The sequence below is a fragment of the Schistocerca serialis genome, chromosome 1, assembly GCF_023864345.2.
Source record: "Schistocerca serialis cubense isolate TAMUIC-IGC-003099 chromosome 1, iqSchSeri2.2, whole genome shotgun sequence".
Classification (NCBI taxonomy): domain Eukaryota; kingdom Metazoa; phylum Arthropoda; class Insecta; order Orthoptera; family Acrididae; genus Schistocerca; species Schistocerca serialis.
The window spans coordinates 427645353-427663840 of NC_064638.1; the positions used below are offsets into that span (position 1 = coordinate 427645353).

Genomic DNA, 18488 nt, shown 5'->3' on the forward strand with positions numbered 1-18488 from the left:
GGCGGCTGACCTTACTGACACATGGCGCCACTTCCATCCCGCCTACACGCAATTTACCCACATCTATCCCACTGGAGCCAGCCGTATTGATCGTGTTTATGTCTCGACTGATTTGACTCCCGCCCTTTGTGCCGTCCAAGTCATACCCGTGGCCTTTAGTGACCACTGTGCGTACTCGTGTTCCTTGCGTATCGCGGGTCCTGCCCCGGTTCCTCGTGGCACCTCTTGGAAGATGAATACCCTTCATCTGTCCCTGCCCGAACTTCGTGCTCTTGTCACGAAAACGTGGCAGGATTGTCTCGTGGACACTTCCCGGTACCCTACCACGGTGGTTTGGTGGCTCCGCTGTGCGAAGCCCCGGCTGCGACGTGTTATCCGGCAATACAGTCGCGACGTCGCCCACTGGAAACGTAGCACGTTGGCCTTCTATCAGCAGTGTCTCACTGACGCCCTGACTCTTCCTGCTGACCGGTATGATCAGCTCCGCATGCGCCTCAACAAAATTAAGGCGAAAATCCTTCGCTTCTCTCGGGAGAAAGCCGACGGTATGGTGGTGCGGTGTCGTTCTGCATCCCTGATTGAAGGCGAGGAGCCATCCCTTTATCACCTTGCCTCTGAACGAACTCGTGCCAAGAAGAACACCATTCTGCGCCTTAAGACAGACGATGGTGCGCGTATCACAGACAACCGTGACGTCCTCCAACACCTGACGGACCATTTCACACACCTCTTCCAGGATGTTGAGGTCGACGTCGCCGCCCAACGTGTACTTGTCAGTGGGGTGCCTACTTCTTTGGATCGTCATGACCGCAGCTCTTTAACCGAGCCCCTGACGCTCGCTGACCTCACATCTGTCCTCCGTGCCTGTCCGGGACGCAAGTCACCTGGCCCCGACGGTCTCCCTTATGAGTTCTACCAACAATTTTGGGACCTGCTCGGCGACCGTTTCTGCCAAATGTGCGAGGAGATTTTTGCTGGATGCGACTTACCCGCCGACTTTTTATCTGGATGTATTGCCCTTATTCCAAAGGTGACTGGTCACTGTCGAGCTCAAGACCTGCGTCCTATCACTGTCCTTAACACTGACTATAAGTTGGTGGCACGATGCGTGGCCTCTCGTCTCAAACAGGCGATGACTAAGGTACTTTGCCCCACTCAATCCTGTGGCGTTTCGCGTCGGAACATCTTCACCGCCGCTTCCCTGTACCGCGATGTTGTCTTCCTCACCGCTGACACTCGCACCCCGGCTGCCATTCTTTCCTTGGACTTCGCCGGTGCTTTTGACAGGGTCTCTCACCCTTACCTGCTGGGCGTTATGTCGCGGATGGGTTTTGGGGAGCGCTTCATACGCATCATCCGGCATTTCTTGGATGGGGCGAATTCCACTATCGTGGTGAACGGTTGCCGGTCGCGCCCCATTCCCATCAGGCGGTCAGTTCGACAGGGGTGTCCCTTGTCGATGTATTTGTTTGCCTTAGCGCTGGACCCCTTGCTGCGTGACATAGGCCGGTTGGTCGACGGTGTCGCTCTCCCAGGCGTCACCTTCCGCTGTGCGGCCTACGCCGATGACGTTGGTGTGTTCGTTGCTAACGCCAGGGACATCGATTCCGTTCGCCGCGTTCTCGACGTTTATGAACGGGCCTCCGGTGCTCAGTTAAATCCCAACAAGACCGTGTTGCTTCCGCTAGGGCCACGATCATTGACCGTCGAACGCCCCTGGTACCGAGTTGTGGGGGAACAGCGTATATTGGGTCTTGAGGTGACTGCCTGTCCGCAGCGTATGTTAACCCTCACGTGGCGGCGGCTTCTCACACGCATCAGGGGACTTTGCGTGAGCCACGCTGATCGGCGGCTCGATCTCCATCAACGCATCCAGCTGATTAATGGTTATCTCCTCTCACGAGCATGGTATGTCGCCCAACTCCTTACACTGCCGAAGCAGATCGGCCGAGCCATCTCACAAGCAGTATATTGGCTCTTGTGGCGGCATGCGCTGTTCAAGGTTGATGCGCTGACCTGTACACTGCCGAAGGTCGATGGCGGCCTCGGCCTCATTGACTTTTCCCGGAAATGTGCGGCCCTTCTGATTCACCGTGTCGCCGCTTTGCGCGACGCCGACCCCGGTGGGACTACAGCGGTCCTCTTCGACCGTTATCGTCCACACTCGGCGCGTGCACCGGTCTGTTTGACGCATATTCCTTTCCGGCTGACGACGGTCAGAGACTATTACTTCCACCGCAGTTATGTCCTCACAGTGGCCACTGACAAGGCAAGAACGTCGAAGCGCCTTTACCAGGCACTCCGAGGCCAGCCCACGCCACATAAATTAGAGGACAGACGACCATCGGTCATCTGGCACCAAGTTTGGGCTAATATTAACAACCCAGCCCTTCCCACGGCAGTTTCGGCGCTTTGGTACCGTGTCGTCAACAATTTAATCCCCACTAACCATCGCCTGGCGGCCATCCGCCTACGGCCCTCGGCTGCTTGCGGCCGCTGTGGTGACGTCGACACCAGGGAGCATCGCCTCCTCTGCCCCCACGTCACAGAAGTGTGGGCCCTTGCCCGTGTGCTCATAGCGCTGATAGGTGGGACGACACCAGCAAATGTGTCCACAGACTGGTTCATTACCCCTGATCTTCAAACACAACCCCGACCAAGACGTAACGCAATGGTGTGGCTCTTGGGCCACACCATTTTCACGATCTACGACCTTTCCCTCACCGATGCTGTCTCTTTCATGGACTACCTGTGGAGCCAGCATCGCGTGGCGGAGTCTGCTCGAAACTATACGACCACTTTTGCCCGGTATTTGAAAGTTGCAATGATCCATGGATATCAAACGGTGTTCCAGGTTGCCTAGGGCGCCTTGTCCAGGCATTGCCTGGGCTTGCCCCTGGTTCTTTGCACCAATCTTTGACTTGACACTCCTCAGATTCGCAATTGGAACAATTATTGCAAAAAAAAAAAAAAAAAAAAAAAAAAAAAAAAACTTTATTGGAAACATGGGAATCACGTAATCAATCTTAGAAGTTTATTCCTTCGTTAATTCTCTGGGCGATGGGAATCTCTCGCCAGTTTTATTTTCACTTGTGTGTGCTGCCGTCCCTGTTTTTAATTTCCTTTCATTTCTATCTTTCTTTCTTTCTTCCTTTTTGGTTCTCAACTCACTATTTCTTCACACCTGCAGAGCGAGGTGTCTTTCTGAGTCAAGTGTCGTCGCCCACTGCGGCATAGCAGAGTATGCCCCTCGCTTTTAATTTCGTTCCTGGCAACAAGTCTTGCTACTCAATGCACCCAGTGCGTGCTGCGTCGACACTCTAGGATGGCGGCATTTTTGGAGAGGACAAGGTAGGGCTGTAGGGGAGGAAGGAGGCCCAAAAAAAAAAAAAAAAAAAAAAAAAAAAAAAAAAAAAAAACAAAAAAAAAAAATAAAAAAAAAAAAAAAAAAAAAAAAATTAATAAAAAAAAAAAAAGTGTAGTATCTGTTCTTATCAGCTTAATATGGGCTGATATGGGCTGATTTCTGCACCGGGAAGCGGTCGTTTTTATTCTCCTGTTTCAGGTCCGCGACCTGAACAATGGAGCTTGTGGTGACGCTGCCGGCGGAGGTCTTCCGCTGCCGGATCTGCTTCGTCACCAAGGCTGCAGGCAGGCCAACTTTTGGGGAGTACAAGGACCACTCGGCCCTTCTCCGCCACTACAGGAGGCTGCACGACTCGGAAACGGTTCCCGTTTTCGAGTGTCTGTTTTGCGGCCGACGCGACCCGCGGCTGAAGACGCTGCGGCTACACCAGCGGCTCTGCAATGCAGATTCCGCAACCCCCGGCGCTGCCAGTCGGGGGAGAGTGAGTATGGGACACGATGCCGTGTCTGGCTCTCTGGGGCACCCAGAGAGGTCAGCCGGCGGGAGGTCACAGGCGAGGGCCCCCGAAGCTAGTAGGACAGGCCCTTCGTCCTTAGTTAGTGCTGGGCGAAAGCCACAGGCGAAAGCGGCTCGGGAAGCTAGTACCATAGGCCGCCTAGCCTTAGATAATAGAGAGGGGCTATGGCCACAGCCCAGTCCGGTCCCCGAAGCTAGTAGGACAGACCGGCTGGACTTAGGTTTAACATACGCGGCGGTCCTGACCCGCAGCAGCGTGGTGGGCTCACAGGCTGCCTTGCCCTCACCCTGTGTGAGTGTGCAGGCGTCTGCGACGCCCAGGACGGCGGTGGTTGCCACCCCCGCGTCGTGTGTACTTTGTGTGCGCACGCCGAGGAGGTCTGGCATCCCCCTGCCGACACGCTCCGCGACGTCAACCGCGTCGCCACGAGTGCCGAGCGCAAGTTCGGGAGGTGAAGGCAGCACGCTGCCGACGCCTGCCGCCGAACGCGTCGCTCCGGCCAGAGGCGCAGTGTCCGGCATGGGCCGCGGCTCGCCGCCGCCCGCGCCGGCCATTGCACCCAGTGGCGTACGCTGGCCACGTCGTGCGGCTGCCGCAGGCGCCTCCCGCCCGCCATCTGTCGGGAGCGTGGGTACCGGCCTGGGGCTGCCGCCCGCATTCGCTACGCCGCCAACAGGTGGCTCTGCGGTGCGGGTGGGCAGTGGCAGGCAGGCTGCCTCGCTCGCCGCGACCGTTGGTGTTGTCATTCACGGCGCAGCCGCGCCGCCGGTTGACGCACCAAAGGCCGCGCGCCCGACGGATGCACCGGATGGTGTGGTGCTTGTGCGGTCGCAGACGTACACGCGCCGCGTTTCCTCTGCCCTGCCGGCGGTTACGTCGAGTGACGCCCGTCACCCCGTCTCCGCTCAGGCAGGGAGTGCTACTAAACAGGCAGCCTCTTTTCCAGATAACGAGTGGCACGTAGTCACCCCACGGAGGGACAGACGCCGTGCTGCAGGACGCAGACCACCGCCCCCGGACCGACGGCGCATCATACCGCCCAGTCCGCGTAACAGCGGCCCGGCGCGAGCCAACGCGCCTGGGCGGCCGGCGCGAGCTACACCTCGTGTATCTCGCGCCGGCGTCAGGGCGCGGGCGACCGCTGGGCCATCTGTTGGCGGCGCGGCGAACAACAGCCGCGGTGCGCTGGGCCCGAGCGCCAGGCCGGCGCGAGCTACACCTCGAGACGCCCGGCCGGCGCGGGCTACACCGGCCACCCCTACGACTACTGCGCCATCTGGTAGCGATCGTCGGGCACCCAGTCCGCGTAACAGCGGCCCGGGGCGAGCCGGCGCGCCCAGTCAGCCGGCGCGAGCTACACCCCGTGTTTCTCGCGCCGGCGGCGGGCCGCTGGCGACCGCCGGGCCATCTGTTGGCGGCGCGGCGAACACCAGCCGCGGTGCGCCCGACCCGAGCGCCAGGCCGGCGCAAGCTACACCGGCCCCTGCTGCTACCGCTGCGCCACCTGTCACCAGCGCGGCGATCCAAAGCAGCACTGAGCGGCCCACGCCAGATGGCAGCACGGCACCACCACCGACGCAGACGACGGAGCGGCGCGACGTGAACGGAGGGACTGCAGCTGCGTCTCCCAGAACTGGCAGCAAGAAGAGGAGACGCCGACGCCGTAACACCCGGCCCAGTCCCAACCTCCCGCCGCAAAACTCCCGTCCTACACCGAACTCGACCAACCCTCCTGTACCCTCCGAACAGGGTGCAACCGAGGCAGCTCCGCCCCCCCCTCTCCCGGCCGACGCTCGGCTAACGGAGAGGCAGCGGCGCTGGCTGGCGGCCCTGGAGAGCGTCCACAACCAACCGTGGGACGCATTCGTCGCGGTCGTCGAGGACTTCATCTCCGAGATCGCCGAGACGAAGCCACAACGCCAGGCAGCCGGAGGTCGACAGGATGGGCCACCAGCAGCAGCGCACCGCGGCCAGGGCCGCGCCGACGCTGCTGCCAATCCCCCTCCCCCTGCCCCTACACGCGGCCGCGGTGGGCGGCGCGGTGGACGTGGCGCACGGCGCGCGGCGGCCGCCGAGCGTCGGTACGACGCGAATGCAGCGTCTGAGATTCAGAAGCTGTACCGCGCGGACCGGCGCAAGGCGATGCAGCGCGTCCTTGGCGAGACGTCGCCGTACTGCCAGATCGATGGCAACGTGCTCACGGAGCACTTTAAGAAGATCTACGCTAAATCTGACTTTTCTGTTGCAGATGCACCAGCTGCTGTCCCGGACTTTACCGCCACCACGCCTCCTGATGTCAGCGAGGAGGTCCTGCCGCCGATCACCCCCTCAGAGGTGCAACAGCGGCTCCAGAAGGCGAGCAATACTGCTCCTGGGGCAGACGGAGTCACCTACTCGGACCTGCGACGTGAGGATCCTGGCTGCCACGTGCTAGCTAAGATCTTCTCACGCTGCTGGAATGAGCGGAAGACTCCGGTGCAGTGGAAAATATCCACTACCGTCCTCATCCACAAGAAAGGGGACGTCTCGGACGTGACAAACTGGCGGCCTTTAGCATTGAGCTCTACCATCTCTAAGCTCTTTGCTGCAATCGTTGCGGACCGCACTTCTCTCTGGGCAGAGCGGTTGAACCTGCTCTCCCCAGAACAGAAGGGCTTCCGCACGTTTGAAGGCTGCTACGAGCACAACTTCATTGTGCAGACGGCAATTGACGATGCAAGGCGCAGGGGAGGCCAAGCATGCTTTGCTTGGCTTGATCTGGCGAATGCTTTCGGCTCAGTGCCTCACGCTCACCTCCTTGGAGTACTGAGCAGGATGGGACTACCAGAGCAATTGCACCATCTAATTGCCGACATGTACGATGGTTGCTCCACCCGCGTCCGTACATCTGACGGACTAACGGAGGAGATAGAGATCCAGGCAGGGGTCAAGCAGGGCTGTCCACTGTCGCCCATCGTCTTTAATCTCGCGCTCGAGCCGGTACTTCGCGCCGCAACCTCACTCAGAAATGAGTGTGGTATCCCGCTCAGCGGCGTCAGTGTGAGTGCACTGGCGTATGCGGACGATATCGTGCTTCTGGCGCGGGATTCAGAGGCGATGCAGACGCTCCTCAATGTTGTGGGTGAGGCGGCGACGTGGGCCGGGCTTACCTTCAAGCCGTCGAAGTGTGCCACGCTTCACATCCGCCGTCGGCAGACACTAGGCTCGGTATTCGCCCTGCAAGGGGGAGAACCAGCCGTGCTCGGTGCGGGTGACGCCTACCTCCATCTTGGCGTCCCCACTGGGTACAAAGTCACGCAGACGCCAACGGATGCGATCGCGGCAATTCGACGCGACTTGCAGCACCTGGACGCTTCCCTGCTGGCTCCCTGGCAGAAGATTGACGCTGTGCGTGTCTTTCTCCTCCCTAGGCTTGACTTTGTCATGCGGGGCGGAGCGGTACGCAAGGGGCCGCTATCTGCACTCGACAAGGCAGTGAAAGCGGCTGTCAAATCATGGCTGTTCCTCCCACAGCGTGCGTCCACCGAACAGCTGTACCTCGCGCTGGGAGAGGGAGGATGCGGCCTGACACCGCTCGCGGACGCTGCGGACATCTCCACCATCGTCCACGGCTTCCGCATGCTGCACTGCGACGACGCCACCGTCCGAGACATCGCCTGGGCCACACTATCTACGGCCGCGCGCCGCCGACTGGGGAGGGAGCCGAGTCGTTCCGACTTGGCCACCTACCTTAGCGGCAGCACTGAGGGTGACCTCGCACGCGACGGAGGTGACATCCAGTCACTGTGGACGCGCGTCAGGAACGCCACAAGGCGCCTAGCGCCGCGTGGCGTCACTTGGCGCTGGAGTGAGCTGCTTTCTGAGTTGCAGGTGGAGGTCGGCGGCCGACCCGCCATCGCTGACGACGCGGAACACGGCGGCATCGGAGGGGTGACGCAGCCGGCCACGGAGGGGACGGCGCCTGTGACTACACGACACCTCGATGATGGCGGCGATGGACCGCAACACGATGATGACAGCGTGGGACGCACCGCCAACACTGGCGTCGAGCATGTCCGGGTGGGAGGGGGCGCCAAACGTCTTCTCTCGCGGACGCTCCGCGAGTGTCTGAGGCAGCGCCTGCGCAACCTCCTACTCAGGAAACCTGACCAGGGGAAGGTGTTCGAGTGTACCAGGGAGTCCACAGCGTCCAACCACTTCATAGCGGGAGGCAAATACACCCGCTTCGCAGACTGGCGCTTTATCCATTGCGCCAGGCTCGGAGTCGTGCCTCTGAACGGTTGTCGCCGCTTTGATGGGCGGGCAAACAACAACAAAGCCTGCCGACGCTGTGGCCACAACAACGAGACGCTCCCGCACGTGATCAACGCGTGCATGGTGCACTCAGCAGCCCTGCAGTATCGCCACAACGCGGTCCTCAACCGCCTCGCGACAGCAGTCGCTGGGCGGCCAAGGAGAGGAAACGCTGCTGTTCCTGACATCAGGATCAACCAAGCCGTCATAGGGGACAGCAGTGGGCTGCGTCCGGACCTCGTAATAACTGACGAGGCCGCTAAGACTGTGACCATCGTCGATGTGACAATCCCCTTCGAGAATAGGCGGATTGCGCTCGACAACGCTCGGCAACTGAAGAGGATAAAGTACGCCGACGTTGCGCGCGGATTAGCCGCTCGCGGCTATTCCGTCACTGTCGACGCCCTGGTTGTTGGCAGTCTGGGGGCGTGGGACCGCCAGAACGATGCAGTGCTTCGGCACCTAGGCATCGCTAGCCGCTACTGCCAACTGATGCGGCGGCTGATGGTGTCTGACACCATCAAGTGGTCCCGCGACATTTACGTGGAACACATTACTGGCCACCGCCAGTATGTGTCCCCCTAGACTGTGGCATGCTCTGACGTCAGGCTGCGAGACCCTCGAGACTGCAGTCGTCGGAGAACTTCGAGGTCGGTGCCTTCGTGACGTCGGCGTCGAGATTCTCCTCCACGACGCGGGACCTGCGGCGCTACACCATCTTCGCGCCGCACTGCAGCAGTGCCGAGTCAGTAGCGGTGCGTGCGGTGCTGCCTGGTGCCCCTCCCTCCGTGGTGTCCGCCGAATATGGCCCCCACCTCGGTTGGCGCGGTGCTAGGCGGCGCCAAACGTGTGCCTACTGCCCGGCAGTCTCCAGCCAGCGTGGGAAGCAACGCCCTCCTGCCACGACACCCCGGTGACGTCTGCCGCAAGGCGGACAGAGGGGAGAAGTCCGGCTGTGTGTGACCCGCCTGCGTGCGTGGCACACCAGCCGCTGGCAGCCGTGCATGTGCAGTGTGCTGTCAGGGCATGGAGAAGAATGTAATAAACAAAATAGATCCTAAACTAGCTCCAACCTTCCCCGTTCTGAAATTATCTAAGGCCGCGCCTACCGCGGGATTAATCTTAAGGTAATATACTTAAGCATCCGCGCCTAACGCGGCCTTCCAATATTTAAGTAGTGGGCTTAACCCACGAGTTAGAATAAGGTTCAATTACTTAAGTGCGGTTAGAACCGTTTTTCTAAATTTTATTTTATCTAAACTTAACAAATTTGTAAAACTCGCATTGTATAGAGTCATGAATATTTTTTCTTAAATTTATATTTCTTAAAACTGTAACTAAGAATTATCTCGGAAAATAAAAATCTGTTCTTATCAGCTTAATATCTGATACGTCCTGCATCGCAGGACCAGAATATTAAACTCATTTTTGGCTCATGACGGAGTGCTAGGGGCTTGCTCCACCTCTGTCGCGGGTTGGCCCGGCATTGCAGTACCGCCGGGATCGGCCCACCTAAAATTAATTAAAACACAGCCTGAAATGGGTTAATATTCTGCAGTGATCAGATATTCCGCTGGTAGCAAAACTTGTTGTAGTTGTCGATTTGCCCAGTAGTTAGCTGCTTACACACCACGATTTCTTGTAATTAATTTAACATTATCTTACGAAATTTATTTATTTATTTCTTTTTTTTTTTTTTTTTGCGGTTAGCTGGACCGCTCTTGCAGCCGCATTACACTAGGCTGGTTATTTATGTGGGCACAGAAGGGTGCCTTCGGATGCCTCGTTGGCGTCACATATGGTCCGGCCACAGATAATTTTAATTACATTTTTTGGAGTTATATCCTTAGCTCCTCGCGAACGTCGTCGTCGCCGCCGCACGCACGCAGAATACGTGTGTACACACGTATGCAGTAGGCGGTGGACGATGTAAGCACTCGGCTAGGTGTAGCTCGCGCCGGCCTCGCGCCGGTGTAGCTCGCGCCGGCCTGGCGCTGCTGTGGGGCGGCCTCACGGCTTCTCCACTGCCCTGGCAGCCGGCGGCGTTCAAATGGGAGTCGCAGTTTACTGTTCGCCATGGAGGGTAGTACTGGGCTGTTGACGAGTGCTCTCGCGAATTGTCCTTCCTTCCGGCACTTGCTTTTGCGATGTTTTCGACGGTCGCCTGTTGCCATATCGGCCCGTACCACCGTGTGTCACTCCCACATGTGGAGCGCACACGCTGCAAGCATTTAGGCCCTTCGACTGCGGTTTTTCCTTATCGCTTCTCGGCCTTTTGGCTAAGAAGCACCCCGCGGTCGGAGCGGTCCGTTGTGCTCTGTAGCGGGTCGCGAGTCGCGTTTCGTGGTCGTTTCGTTTGTTCTTGGTTTTTCCAGCGTTGATATTTTTGCGGTGAATATGTCGAACCGGTCGAACAGTATTCAATGCGTATTCGACAGAGCAGCGAGACGGCCTACGGCCTTTGAAATACAGGAATGGATATTTGGTGATCTGAAAGTACCGGAAAATGACGTCGACACCTTTCAACTGGATTTTGTCTTATTCTCGTTATTCGTGAAATTTCTCGACCAGGAGAAATACGAAAAGTATGGCCTGGCACTCGCGGGCGAACATCCGTTCCGCTACTTCGATGGAACTGTCGGAACAGTGCATATAGTGCCATCTGGCTTTGGGATACGGACTGTGCGGGTATTTAACGTACCCCCTGAGTGTCCCAATGACGTAATCGGCCGTGTCCTGTCGCGGTATGGCACGGTGCTCAGCATCACGAATGAGAAGTGGGGAAGTGCCTACCGTTTCCAGGGCAACAGCGGCGTTCGTAGTGTCCGCATGGACCTCCGCCAGCACATCCCGTCGTATATCAATGTTGCGAGTACCAGGGCCCAGATCACCTATATTGGGCAACCTCAGACTTGCTCCCTTTGTCAATCGACGGAGCATCTCCGCGTGGACTGCCCGCGCCGGCGTCCTGTGCAACTGCCGCGGGAACGCACTGCTGGTACCGACCTTGTGCCTCTCCTCAGCAAGGTAGTGGCGGGCGCTGCCCACCGTCCCGCTGAGCGAACTGACGTGTCGCCCCCGCCAGAAGCAGTGCAACCGGCACCCAGTGCACCGGTAGACGGACCCGTCCCGGACCAGCCGCCCGTTGTGGCGGTACCGCCGGCGGCGTCTGATGTGCCTGATATGGCGAGTGATGTGGTCGCTGTCGAACAGATGGAGGTCGTTCTTCCTACCCCGCCCCTCCCGGCAGATGACGCTAAGTCCCCCCGCCGTCGTCATCGACGCAAGAAGGCGAACCCGGACCAGCCGGCGGAGGAGGCGGACGGTTTACGTCCCCCTGAGAGCGGCAGTGAGGCTGACTCTCAGGCCTCCTCAGTTTTCCGCTCTGTTTCCGCTGATCGCTCGGGCGGTATGCGGCAAACTGCTCGGCAACTAGAGGCTCTTATCAGTTCATCGCGAGATCGGGGAGCGATCCCTGCAAAACGGAAACATGACCAGGGTAGCGACCAGCCAATGCAGCGTACTCGTACCCTTTCACATCCTACTGTGTCCGACGCGTCCGCGCCGCCTGGCTCAGACTATCCTGCCGATGGGGGAGGCCTGAACTGGGCTGACGACGAGGGCGATGACATGTGTGATTGAGTGGGCCTTTCCCCTCATGAGCTGCTTCGTATTTGTTTCTCCCATCCGGGGTGATATCGCTGGGTTCCGGTGTGGATGTTTCCACACCTGCTTCCCTACGGCCGTGACCCTATCTGCCGTTGTCTACTCTGTGTTGCTCTCCCATGCCTGCCTTTGACCGTCCGCCGGGAGCCCTCTCCCTTTTAACGATCAATATCAACTCCATCTCCAACCCGGTCAAACTTCGATCTCTGAAGGACTTTCTCCGCCTTGGTGCGTTTGATGTGGTCTTTCTCCAGGAGGTTTGTGCCCCTTTTCTATCTGACCTTGCTGGTTATGAGGCACTGTATAACATCGACCCTGACGCCCGGCGGGGTACTGCTTTGCTCTACCGATCAGAGTTTACTCCATCCCACGTTACCACGCTACCCAACGGTCGCGTTCTTGCATGTATCCTTCAAGATGTCCTTTTTCTAAATGTCTATGCTCCTTCAGGTGCTAACCACAGGCATGACAGAACAACACTTTTTCAGTCTGATCTCCCCCCTTTCTTAGCAGCTCGTCGCCCTATCGTCTTTGGCGGAGACTTCAACTGTGTGGTAGCCGAAGTTGACCAGGTCCCGACGCCTATGCGGTGTGAAGCGCTCGCTTCACTCCTTCGGGCGGCTGACCTTACTGACACGTGGCGCCACTTCCATCCCGCCTACACGCAATTTACCCACATCTATCCCACTGGAGCCAGCCGTATTGATCGTGTTTATGTCTCGGCTGATTTGACTCCCGCCCTTTGTGCCGTCCAAGTCATACCCGTGGCCTTTAGTGACCACTGTGCGTACTTGTGTTCCTTGCGTATCGCGGGTCCTGCCCCGGTTCCTCGTGGCACCTCTTGGAAGATGAATACCCTTCATCTGTCCCTGCCCGAACTTCGTGCTCTTGTCACGAAAACGTGGCAGGATTGTCTCGTGGACACTTCCCGGTACCCTACCACGGTGGTTTGGTGGCTCCGCTGTGCGAAGCCCCGGCTGCGACGTGTTATCCGGCAATATAGTCGCGACGTCGCCCACTGGAAACGTAGCACGTTGGCTTTCTATCAGCAGTGTCTCACTGACGCCCTGACTCTTCCTGCTGACAGGTACGATCAGCTCCGCATGCGCCTCAACAAACTTAAGGCGCAAATCCTTCGCTTCTCTCGAGAGAAAGCCGACGGTATGGTGGTGCGGTGTCGTTCTGCATCCCTGATTGAAGGCGAGGAGCCATCCCTTTATCACCTTGCCTCTGAACGAACTCGTGCCAAGAAGAACACCATTCTGCGCCTTAAGACAGACGATGGTGCGCGTATCACAGACAACCGTGACGTCCTCCAACACCTGACGGACCATTTCACACACCTCTTCCAGGATGTTGAGGTCGACGTCGCCGCCCAACGTGTACTTGTCAGTGGGGTGCCTACTTCTTTGGATCGTCATGACCGCAGCTCTTTAACCGAGCCCCTGACGCTCGCTGACCTCACATCTGTCCTCCGTGCCTGTCCGGGACGCAAGTCACCTGGCCCCGACGGTCTCCCTTATGAGTTCTACCAACAATTTTGGGACCTGCTCGGCGACCGTTTCTGCCAAATGTGCGAGGAGATTTTTGCTGGATGCGACTTACCCGCCGACTTTTTATCTGGACGTATTGCCCTTATTCCCAAGGTGACTGGTCACTGTCGAGCTCAAGACCTGCGTCCTATCACTGTCCTTAACACTGACTATAAGTTGGTGGCACGATGCGTGGCCTCTCGTCTCAAACAGGCGATGACTAAGGTACTTTGCCCCACTCAATCCTGTGGCGTTTCGCGTCGGAACATCTTCACCGCCGCTTCCCTGTACCGCGATGTTGTCTTCCTCACCGCTGACACTCGCACCCCGGCTGCCATTCTTTCCTTGGACTTCGCCGGTGCTTTTGACAGGGTCTCTCACCCTTACCTGCTGGGCGTTATGTCGCGGATGGGTTTTGGGGAGCGCTTCATACGCATCATCCGGCATTTCTTGGATGGGGCGAATTCCACTATCGTGGTGAACGGTTGCCGGTCGCGCCCCATTCCCATCAGGCGGTCAGTTCGACAGGGGTGTCCCTTGTCGATGTATTTGTTTGCCTTAGCGCTGGACCCCTTGCTGCGTGACATAGGCCGGTTGGTCGACGGTGTCGCTCTCCCAGGCGTCACCTTCCGCTGTGCGGCCTACGCCGATGACGTTGGTGTGTTCGTTGCTAACGCCAGGGACATCGATTCCGTTCGCCGCGTTCTCGACGTTTATGAACGGGCCTCCGGTGCTCAGTTAAATCCCAACAAGACCGTGTTGCTTCCGCTAGGGCCACGATCATTGACCGTCGAACGCCCCTGGTACCGAGTTGTGGGGGAACAGCGTATATTGGGTCTTGAGGTGACTGCCTGTCCGCAGCGTATGTTAACCCTCACGTGGCGGCGGCTTCTCACACGCATCAGGGGACTTTGCGTGAGCCACGCTGATCGGCGGCTCGATCTCCATCAACGCATCCAGCTGATTAATGGTTATCTCCTCTCACGAGCATGGTATGTCGCCCAACTCCTTACACTGCCGAAGCAGATCGGCCGAGCCATCTCACAAGCAGTATATTGGCTCTTGTGGCGGCATGCGCTGTTCAAGGTTGATGCGCTGACCTGTACACTGCCGAAGGTCGATGGCGGCCTCGGCCTCATTGACTTTTCCCGGAAATGTGCGGCCCTTCTGATTCACCGTGTCGCCGCTTTGCGCGACGCCGACCCCGGTGGGACTACAGCGGTCCTCTTCGACCGTTATCGTCCACACTCGGCGCGTGCACCGGTCTGTTTGACGCATATTCCTTTCCGGCTGACGACGGTCAGAGACTATTACTTCCACCGCAGTTATGTCCTCACAGTGGCCACTGACAAGGCAAGAACGTCGAAGCGCCTTTACCAGGCACTCCGAGGCCAGCCCACGCCACATAAATTAGAGGACAGACGACCATCGGTCATCTGGCACCAAGTTTGGGCTAATATTAACAACCCAGCCCTTCCCACGGCAGTTTCGGCGCTTTGGTACCGTGTCGTCAACAATTTAATCCCCACTAACCATCGCCTGGCGGCCATCCGCCTACGGCCCTCGGCTGCTTGCGGCCGCTGTGGTGACGTCGACACCAGGGAGCATCGCCTCCTCTGCCCCCACGTCACAGAAGTGTGGGCCCTTGCCCGTGTGCTCATAGCGCTGATAGGTGGGACGACACCAGCAAATGTGTCCACAGACTGGTTCATTACCCCTGATCTTCAAACACAACCCCGACCAAGACGTAACGCAATGGTGTGGCTCTTGGGCCACACCATTTTCACGATCTACGACCTTTCCCTCACCGATGCTGTCTCTTTCATGGACTACCTGTGGAGCCAGCATCGCGTGGCGGAGTCTGCTCGAAACTATACGACCACTTTTGCCCGGTTTTTGAAAGTTGCAATGATCCATGGATGTCAAACGGTGTTCCAGGTTGCCTAGGGCACCTTATCCAGGCATTGCCTGGGCTTGCCCCTGGTTCTTTGCACCAATCCTTGACTTGACTCACCTCAGATTCGCAATTGGAACAATTATTGCAAAAACTTTATTGGAAAATTAGGAATCACGCAATCAATCTTAGAAGCTTATTTATTCGTTAATTCTCTGGGCGATGGGATTCTCTCGCCAGTTTCATTTTCACTTGTGTGTGCTGCCGTCCCTGTTTTTCATTTCTTTTCATTTCTATCTTTCTTTCTTCTTCCTTTTTGGTTCTCAAATCACTATTTCTCCACACCTGCAGAGCGAGGTGTCTTTCTGAGTCGAGTGTCGTCGCCCATTGCGGCATAGCAGAGTATGCCCCTCGCTTTTAATTTCTTTCTTGGCAACAAGTCTTGCTACTCAATGCACCCTGCTGTACGTGCTGCGTCGACACTCTAGGATGGCGGCAAATTTGGTGAGGACAAGGTAGGGCTGTAGGGGAGGAAGGAGGCCCAAAAAAAAAAAAAAAAAAAAAAAAAAAAAAAGTGTAGTATCTGTTCTTATCAGCTTAATATCTGATACGTCCTGCATCGCAGGACCAGAATATTAAACTCATTTTTGGCTCATGACGGAGTGCTAGGGGCTTGCTCCACCTCTGTCGCGGGTTGGCCCGGCATTGCAGTACCGCCGGGATCGGCCCACCTAAAATTAATTAAAACACAGCCTGAAATGGGTTAATATTCTGCAGTGATCAGATATTCCGCTGGTAGCAAAACTTGTTGTAGTTGTCGATTTGCCCAGTAGTTAGCTGCTTACACACCACGATTTCTTGTAATTAATTTAACATTATCTTACGAAATTTATTTATTTATTTCTTTTTTTTTTTTTTTTTTGCGGTTAGCTGGACCGCTCTTGCAGCCGCATTACACTAGGCTGGTTATTTATGTGGGCACAGAAGGGTGCCTTCGGATGCCTCGTTGGCGTCACATATGGTCCGGCCACAGATAATTTTAATTAAATTTTTTGGAGTTATATCCTTAGCTCCTCGCGAACGTCGTCGTCGCCGCCGCACGCACGCAGAATACGTGTGTACACACGTATGCAGTAGGCGGTGGACGATGTAAGCACTCGGCTAGGTGTAGCTCGCGCCGGTGTAGCTCGCGCCGGCCTGGCGCTGCTGTGGGGCGGCCTCACGGCTTCTCCACTGCCCTGGCAGCCAGCGGCGGTCAAATGGGAGTCGCAGTTTACTGTTCGCCATGGAGGGTAGTACTGGGCTGTTGACAAGTGCTCTCGCGAATTGTCCTTCCTTCCGGCACTTGCTTTTGCGATGTTTTCGACGGTCGCCTGTTGCCATATCGGCCCGTACCACCGTGTGTCACTCCCACATGTGGAGCGCACACGCTGCAAGCATTTAGGCCCTTCGACTGCGGTTTTTCCTTATCGCTTCTCGGCCTTTTGGCTAAGATGAAAGTGTAGTATCTGTTCTTATCAGCTTAATATGGGCTGATATGGGCTGATTTCTGCACCGGGAAGCGGTCGCTTTTATTCTCCTGTTTCAGGTCCGCGACCTGAACAATGGAGCTTGTGGTGACGCTGCCGGCGGAGGTCTTCCGCTGCCGGATCTGCTTCGTCACCAAGGCTGCAGGCAGGCCAACTTTTGGGGAGTACAAGGACCACTCGGCCCTTCTCCGCCACTACAGGAGGCTGCACGACCCGGAAACGGTTCCCGTTTTCGAGTGTCTGTTTTGCGGCCGACGCGACCCGCGGCTGAAGACGCTGCGGCTACACCAGCGGCTCTGCAATGCAGATTCCGCAACCCCCGGCGCTGCCAGTCGGGGGAGAGTGAGTATGGGACACGATGCCGTGTCTGGCTCTCTGGGGCACCCAGAGAGGTCAGCCGGCGGGAGGTCACAGGCGAGGGCCCCCGAAGCTAGTAGGACAGGCCCTTCGTCCTTAGTTAGTGCTGGGCGAAAGCCACAGGCGAAAGCGGCTCGGGAAGCTAGTACCATAGGCCGCCTAGCCTTAGATGATAGAGAGGGGCTATGGCCACAGCCCAGTCCGGTCCCCGAAGCTAGTAGGACAGACCGGCTGGACTTAGGTTTAACATACGCGGCGGTCCTGACCCGCAGCAGCGTGGTGGGCTCACAGGCTGCCTTGCCCTCACCCTGTGTGAGTGTGCAGGCGTCTGCGACGCCCAGGACGGCGGTGGTTGCCACCCCCGCGTCGTGTGTACTTTGTGTGCGCACGCCGAGGAGGTCTGGCATCCCCCTGCCGACACGCTCCGCGACGTCAACCGCGTCGCCACGAGTGCCGAGCGCAAGTTCGGGAGGTGAAGGCAGCACGCTGCCGACGCCTGCCGCCGAACGCGTCGCTCCGGCCAGAGGCGCAGTGTCCGGCATGGGCCGCGGCTCGCCGCCGCCCGCGCCGGCCATTGCACCCAGTGGCGTACGCTGGCCACGTCGTGCGGCTGCCGCAGGCGCCTCCCGCCCGCCATCTGTCGGGAGCGTGGGTACCGGCCTGGGGCTGCCGCCCGCATTCGCTACGCCGCCAACAGGTGGCTCTGCGGTGCGGGTGGGCAGTGGCAGGCAGGCTGCCTCGCTCGCCGCGACCGTTGGTGTTGTCATTCACGGCGCAGCCGCGCCGCCGGTTGACGCACCAAAGGCCGCGCGCCCGACGGATGCACCGGATGGTGTGGTGCTTGTGCGGTCGCAGACGTACACGCGCCGCGTTTCCTCTGCCCTGCCGGCGGTTACGTCGAGTGACGCCCGTCACCCCGTCTCCGCTCAGGCAGGGAGTGCTACTAAACAGGCAGCCTCTTTTCCAGATAACGAGTGGCACGTAGTCACCCCACGGAGGGACAGACGCCGTGCTGCAGGACGCAGACCACCGCCCCCGGACCGACGGCGCATCATACCGCCCAGTCCGCGTAACAGCGGCCCGGCGCGAGCCAACGCGCCTGGGCGGCCGGCGCGAGCTACACCTCGTGTATCTCGCGCCGGCGGCAGGGCGCGGGCGACCGCTGGGCCACCTGTTGGCGGCGCGGCGAACAACAGCCGCGGTGCGCTGGGCCCGAGCGCCAGGCCGGCGCGAGCTACACCTCGAGACGCCCGGCCGGCGCGGGCTACACCGGCCACCCCTACGACTACTGCGCCATCTGGTAGCGATCGTCGGGCACCCAGTCCGCGTAACA

At 58.3% G+C, this 18488-nt stretch overlaps 1 non-coding gene and 2 pseudogenes across 1 annotated transcript; all 3 read left to right on the top strand.

Annotated features, from left to right (window-relative positions):
- The first annotated feature begins 9495 nt into the window (after nucleotides 1-9495).
- Nucleotides 9496-9694, top strand: LOC126423091 (U2 spliceosomal RNA). Its single transcript, XR_007576126.1, has one exon. It is a non-coding gene; the product is annotated as a U2 spliceosomal RNA (small nuclear RNA).
- Nucleotides 9695-15830: 6136 nt separating this feature from the next.
- LOC126421195 (U2 spliceosomal RNA) lies at nucleotides 15831-16005 on the top strand (annotated as a pseudogene).
- Nucleotides 16006-16737: 732 nt separating this feature from the next.
- LOC126423987 (U2 spliceosomal RNA) lies at nucleotides 16738-16849 on the top strand (annotated as a pseudogene).
- Nucleotides 16850-18488: the final 1639 nt, after the last annotated feature.